We start from the raw sequence: 7,555 nt of genomic DNA on the forward strand, positions 1-7,555 counted from the left end.
AAGCTTTTTTGAAAAACGAAGTAAATAAGGTGCAACGTATGTAATGCTATAAGGTAAAGAGAATGCATAGACACTTATACTGGTTCACTCAATCTGAGCTACGTCCAGTTTCCTTCCGCAGTAGGGTTCCACTAATCACAAAGGATTACAAGTATTCTCAGCCACTTCTGGCTCGTTAACTAGACGCTAGTATTCTTAACCACTTCTGGTTCTACAAGTACTCTCGACACCGCTTCTGGCCCGTCGGTTTCACTCACCAATGCTAGTATTCTCAACCACTTTTGGTTCACAAGTATTCTTTCTACCAGCCTCTTCAGGATTTACAGCAGTTGTGGGTTTTGAGTGTGTGTATTACTCTCACAAAGAGGATTGAATAATTTCTACACTCACTAAGGTGCGTAACCTTAGTTTTTCTGAGATAGGTGTCTGAGTGTTTGGTTACTCTCGTAGAGAGGATGAACTATTGGCAACACTCACACAGATATATAGGAAATCTTTTTAGAGAAGAAAAAGATTGATTTATGCTCTTGATTTTCTTTTTCGTATTGCTCGTTTTTCTCAGCTTCTCTGTTCTCTTTCTTCTTCTTCTTTGCCTCAATATTTATATACCATTGATAAATCTGCCCATTGCTTGTAATTTGAATTTTTTTGTTAGAGCATAGGCTTGTGTCATTGCAGATAGAGGTTTCATTCATGTTCATGCAGATATTTTCATTTAATGCATTTGATCTTGTATTAAATGTTTTCTTGTATTTGTGGAGCTTTTTTTGTGTAGTTGATTTTATCCATATCTGACTCCATTCATGATCTTGGTATATTTGTACTTTTCTCATCAGTTTAGCTGCTACAGTGCCGTCTTTTTTTGAAAAGTAGGTGTCCTTTCTGTGACGCACTCGACTTTGACTTGTGAATGCATGCTTGCCCAATTTTTTATTCACGATGATGTCCTCTTGTGTGTTTCTTGTATAATTCCTTTCAATGTGATTAGCGAACTTCAAATGTGCTTCAACATTCTTTACATCGTCTATTTACAAGATATTACGTTTGATCTTGATGACCGTTTTCGTCTAAGTGTGGAAGTGATAACTTCGTCTTCTATATTAGTTCTTTCTGATAGTCACTTCATGTTGATGCCTTGGTCATTCATATCGATGTATTGGCCAATATGCGTCTGATGCCTCAAGTTTTTATTGATAGACTTTGTATTGGATTCGAGCCTGAATCAGCCTTAGTCTTGATGCTGGCCTTTCTATCGTCTGACATTTTGTCTAGCCAGATTATGTTTGAACATATCTCATTGTTTGGACTTTTCGTTATCCAACTGAAACAGTAATGCACATGTTAGTAATCACAATATGTATTATATTTGTCATATTCAAAACCTTGGTGGGAATTGCGAATGCGCTTCATCTGACTAAACAATCTCCCCCTTTTTGATGATGACAAATATAATTTATCAAGTTCGTATCAAATACAGAGCATAATCTATCATGTAATGTAGGGGATACTATAATCATTTCGTTTCGTCTGAGGTTCCTCCCCCTAAGTTAATGATCTCCTCCTTACTACGTGATTGGGTTTAGTTTGATAGATTTTATGCTTTCTTTCCCCCTTTGTAATCAGCAAAAAGAAATAGAGGGTGAGTATGACATTCTAGTGATCATCTATCAACTCCATTCCTAGTCTATCTCTCAGCCAGACATATCTGTCTTCGTGAAGGGGTTTAGTGAAGATATCAGCAAGTTGTTCTTCAGTCTTAACATAAATCAGTTCAAATGTTCCTTTTTGCACATGATCTCTAATGAAATGATGTTTAATCTCTATATGCTTAGTCCTAGAATGCAGAACATGATTTTTTGAAATGTTAATAGTAGCAGTGTTATCGCAAAGTACATGAATACTACTTTCGTAAATGTCGTAGTCTTCCAGTTGATGTTTGATCCATAGTAGCTGCGTGAGACATTGACCTGCGGCACCATACTCAACTTCACAAGTTGATAGGGAAATCTTGGTTTGCCTCTTGCTAGTCCATGAAACTAAGCAACGACCAAGAAAATGGCATCCTCCACTAGTGCTCTTTCTCTCCCATTTGTCTCCTGCATAATCTGCATCACAATATCCTAGAAGAGAAAAGTTCTGGCTTCTATAAAAGTTGATGCCTAGCTTAGGTGTTCCTTTTAGATATCTTAAAATTCTTTTAACTGCTTGCAAATGTACCTCCTTAGGTCGTACTTGGAACCTAGCACAAACACAGACGCTGAACATGATGTCGGGTCTCAATGCTGTGAGGTACAAGAGAGAACCAACCATTCCTTGATACATTGTGCTATCAACATTTGGTGATTCTTTGTCTAGACCAAGAGTTGTTGAAGGATGCATTGGTGTCTTTATTGTTTTTGCATCTTCCATCTGAAACTTTTGTAGTAGTTCTTTGGTGTATTTTGATTGATGAATTTTAACACCTTCGTCTGACTGGATGATTTATAGCCCTAAGAAGAAAATTAGTTCTCCCATCATGCTCATTTCAAATTCATCCTGCATAAGCTTGGAAAATTCTTGCAGAGATTTTCATTAGTGGCACCAAAAATTATCTCATCAACATAAATTTGTACTATGATGAAATCATCCTTAATTGTTTTTCTAAAAAGGGTGTTATCAATCTTGCCTCTTATAAAATTATTATCTATTAGAAATGAGCTTAGTTTTTCATAACATGCACGTGGTGCCTATTTTAATCCATATAGAGCTTTATTTAGTTTGAAAACATAAGATGATAGTAGTTCATTTTCAAAACCAGGAGGTTGACAAACATAAACTTCTTCTAAAATTGTTCCGTTTAGAAATGCACTTTTAACATCCATTTGAAATAATTTCATACCAGTACATGCAAAAAAAGTAAGTAAAATTTGAATGGCTTCTATACGAGCAACAGGTGCAAAAGTTTCAGTAAAGTCTATACCTTCCTGTTGTGATTACCCTTTTGCAACTAACCTTGCTTTGTTTCTTACCGCGTTTCCAGATTCATCCAATTTGTTTTTGTATACCCACTTTGTTCCTATGATTGTTCTATCCTTAGGCATTGGAACAAGTTTCTAAACATCATTCTTCTGGAACTGACTCAATTCCTCCTACATGGCCTGAACCCAGCTTTCGTCTAATAATGCTTCGTCCGTGGTTCTTGGCTCTATTTGAGATAACAGAGCAATTTATGCTTGCATTCTGAACGAACTTCTAGTTCTTATTGTATCCTTTGCCTCTCTAATAATTTGCTCTTGCGGATGATGAGCCTTCATCTGCCAATTGCAATTGATTGGCTCTCTATCCTCTCTTTCGTCTTGTTAAGTTGTTGTTCCTTCAGACTCAAGCTTTTTCGACTGATCATTTTTCCCTGCATATTCTCAAAGAAATTGCCTAGCTCTGATATTTCTTTATCAGGCCTGTGTTCATCAAATTTAACGTGAATGGCTTCCTCAACAGTTTTAGTTCTGTTGTTGAACACTCTATAGGCTCTTGACCTCTCAGAATATCCAAGTAGGATACCTTCGTCAGTTTTTGAGTTAAAGTTTCTTAAATTATCTTTGGTATTCAGGATAAAACATTTACATCCAAACGGATGAAAATATGATATGTTGGGCGCTCTCCCTTTCCACAATTCATAAGGAGTCTTTTGCAGTAAGGGCTTAATATATATCCTGTTTTGAATATAACAGGACGTATTATCTGCTTCTGCCCATAAATGTGTAGGGGTGGAAAAATTGTTTAGTAAGGTTCTTGCCATTTCTTGTAAAGAGCGATTTTTCTGTTCTACAACTCCATTTTGTTGTGGAGTTCTAGGTGTTGAAAAATTGTGTTATTTCATTTTCTTCACAAAATTCTTGAAATTGTTCATTTTCAAATTCTCCCCCATGATCACTTCTGATAGATGCAATTGATATTCCTTTTTCATTTTGAACTCTTTTGCAGAATACATGGAATACCCTAAAAGACTCATCCTTGTGAGTTATGAAAAGTACCCATGTCCATCTAGTGTAATCATCCACAATGACCAATCCATATCTTTTACCACTCACAGATGTTGTTCTAGTGGGACCGAATACATCTATGTTGAGCAGTTCAAGAGGTCGTGAGGTGGAAACATGATTTTGCTTTGAAATAAGCTTTTAACTTGTTTCCCCTTTTGACATGCTTCACATACAATGTTCGTCTGATGCACAAGATTCGGTAGTCCTCTTACGAGGTTATGCTTTTTCAATTTTGAGATTAATCTCTAACTTGCATGGCCAAGTTTCTTGTGCCAAATCCACTGATTTTCATATGAAACTAAGCAATCAACTTTCTGATTTTCTAGTTCATTAAGCATTATTTTGTACAAGTTGTTGCATCTGTTAGCTGTGAATAATATGGATGAATCAGGTTGACTAATAGTACATTTATCTTTGTTGAAGGATACTTCATAACTGTTATCGCACAATTGACTTATGCTTAATAGATTATGCATTAATTCTTTAACATACAAGACATTATCAAAGGAGATAGAGGAGTTTATATCTATTTTACCTATTCCCATGATATATCCTTTCTGTCCTCCTCCAAATGTGACTTGCCCTCCTTTCTTGGACTTAAGGTTTGTCGCCACCGGCCCGGAACGGGCTTTCGGCATTCGCGAAGGATGGTTGGACTCTTTTATTTGTTTAAAAAATATGGATTGCTAGAATGACTTATTCTCAAACTGAGACCTCGTCAAACGAGCAATTTTATTAAAAGGCTCACCAATCCATGTTAATCCCAAGCGGGACCCTCCATGGATTAGCGGTTTTCATAAAAAGGAAGGGTTCATGGAGTCGCCACCAATGTTTTACTCAAAACATTGGAAAAAGAGGTTTAAGGCAATCGATTCAAAAATCGACTTCGGCCATTACAACCAGAGTCGGGTAAGGGAATCAGTTACGCGTGGGGAAGGTGTTAGCACCCCACAGCGCCCCTTTCGGGTTCCCTATGACAGATTATTTAAAAAATAATAGTGCGAAATTACTAAATTACCCCTATTTATTCTAAGCAATTATAAATTAACTATCTACATGATGACAGTTTAAATATGTACACACAGAAAGCGGTAAAAGAAGGGACTTTAAAGAGATAAACCTTTGAAGCGTGCTTTCTTATATATCTTGACAGAAATTGGGAAGCGTTTTGGCGTTCCCTCCCTCTACAAGACCGCTCGCTCCCTCCTATAAAATTTTAACTATGGAAATCCGGAGGATTTTCCTTCAACTAGGTTCGAGACTCAAGCAAATGGCTCGTGACTCAAGAACTTCGTCGGATCAACTCTCCGAGTGATTTCTAGGCAGAGCACTGCTCAAAAAAACCCAGAATACTCAAGAAGAGGGTTAAAACTCAGTGTAAAAGTGTAGAATGACGTCCAATTGACGTCATATTTATAGGGATGAGGCGCAATACGGCCTCTGGGGGTCAATACGGTCCGTATTGAAGTTTTGAACTACAGTACGGCCGTATTGAATTCAGTACGGCCGTATTGAAGTTCAAAAATCCTCAATACGGCCGTATTGAGTTCAGTGCAGCCGTATTGAAGTTCAGTGCAGCCGTATTGAGTTCAGTGCAGCCGTATTGAAGTTCAGAAACTTCAATACGGCCGTATTGAGTTCAGTGCGGCCGTATTGTAGTTTAAAATGTTCAATACGGCCGTACTGAACTTTTGGGAGGCCGTATTGGGCTTCATTCCCTCCACTTTCTTATTTTTTGCTACTCTAAGACCTCTAAACCTACAGATTGTCATCCCACGGTCTTCTAAGAGTCCCTTTGGCTGACTTTCCTTTGATCTTCGAGAGTCTTCGAGTCTTATTTCCGACCCGGACAATTTTAGGGGTCTACAGCTGCCCCCCCTTTACTTAGTCAAACGGCCTTTTAGTGTACCGGTTGATAAGTAAAGGAGTTGACCCAATTGTCCGGGGAATAAGGCCATCCTTCCGACTTGTAGTGTCTTCCGGTGGAAAATTGCTGAGTAGCCTCTCTAGGTTTTGCTTCGCTCGTCGCCCGAGCCGGAAGCTGCATACCTCCGTGCTTCTGAACACTCTGGTAGCGTGAGTACCGCCTCTCCAGGCTCAACTTCACTCGACGCCCGAGCTGGAAGTTGTGAGTACCGCCTCTCCAGGCTTAGCTTCGCTTGCCGCCCAAGCTGGAAGCTGTGAGTACCGCCTCTCCAGGCTCTGCTTCGGTGCTTCTGACATCCTAGGCAGTTGAGTTTGCCCTCTCCAGGGTTAGCTTCGCTTGCCGCCCAAGCTGGAAGCTGTGAGTACCGCCTCTCCAGGCTCTGCTTCGGTGCTTCTGACATCCTAGGCAGTTGAGTTTGCCCTCTCCAGGGTTAGCTTCGCTTGCCTCTGTCGCCACCGGCCCAAACGGGCCTCGGCGGTCGCGAAGACGGTCGAGCTCGCTTTTATTTTAGTTTTGAAAATGTATTGGATTATTAGAACGACTTGTTCTCAAACTGAGACCTTGTCGATCTTACCCAATTTATTTATTAAATGTCTCACCAATCCATGTTAATCTCAAGCGGGACCCTCCATGGATTAGTGGTTTTCGTAGTAAAAGGGTTCATGGAGTCGCCACCAATGTTTTACTCAAAACATTGGAAAAAGGGATAAGGCAATTGATTTTATAAATCAACTTCGGCCATTACAACCAGAGTTGGGTAAGGGAGTCGGTTACGCGTGGGGAAGGTGTTAGCACCCCACAACGCCCCTTTCGGGTTCCCTATGACAGATTATTTCTAAAAAATAATAGTACAAAATTACTAAATTACCCCTATTTATTCTAAACGATTATGAACAAGATATCTACATGGCGAATAAATTAGATATGCTATGCAACAATCAGAAAGCAGTAAAAGGAAGGATTTTGAAGAAGAAACCTTTGAAGCGTGCTTTTATATATTTCGTAAAACTGGGAAGCTTTTTGGCGTTCCCTCGCTCTACAAGCCCGCTCGCTCCCTCCTATAAAATAATTTTTGACTTGGAAATCCTATGGATTTCCCTTCGACTTAGTTCGAGACTCAAGCAAAATGCTCAGAACTCAAAAACTTCGTCGGATCAACTCTCCGAGTGATTTCTAGGGCAGAACACTGCTCAAAAACCCCAGAATACTCAAGGAGAGGGTTGAAATTATGTTCGAAAGTGTGGAATGACGTCCAATTGACATCATATTTATAGGGAACAGGCCCAATACGGGCTACAGAATCAATACGGCCGTATTGAAATTTTTGAACTTCAATACGGTCGTATTGAAGTTCAATACGGCCGTATTGAAATTCAGAAATTTCAATGCGCCCGTGTTGAGTTCACTGCGGCTGTATTGAAGCTTCAATACGGCCGTATTGATTTCAGTACGGCCGTATTGAAGTTTCAGAAACTTCAATACGCCGTATTGAGTTCACTGCGGCCGTGTTGAAGCTTCAATACGGCCGTATTAAGTTTAGTACGGCCGTATTGGGCTTCATTCCCTCCACTTCCTTATTTTAAGCTACTCTAAGACCTCTAAATCT

At 39.4% G+C, this 7,555-nt stretch overlaps 1 pseudogene; it reads right to left on the minus strand.

Annotated features, from left to right (window-relative positions):
- Positions 1-1,653: 1,653 nt before the first annotated feature.
- LOC145956353 (secreted RxLR effector protein 161 pseudogene) lies at positions 1,654-2,409 on the minus strand (annotated as a pseudogene).
- Between the last annotated feature and the right edge of the window lie 5,146 nt (positions 2,410-7,555).

This window comes from Cajanus cajan, chromosome 3, assembly GCF_000230855.2.
Source record: "Cajanus cajan strain Asha chromosome 3, NIPB_CcT2T_4, whole genome shotgun sequence".
Taxonomy (NCBI): Eukaryota; Viridiplantae; Streptophyta; class Magnoliopsida; order Fabales; family Fabaceae; genus Cajanus; species Cajanus cajan.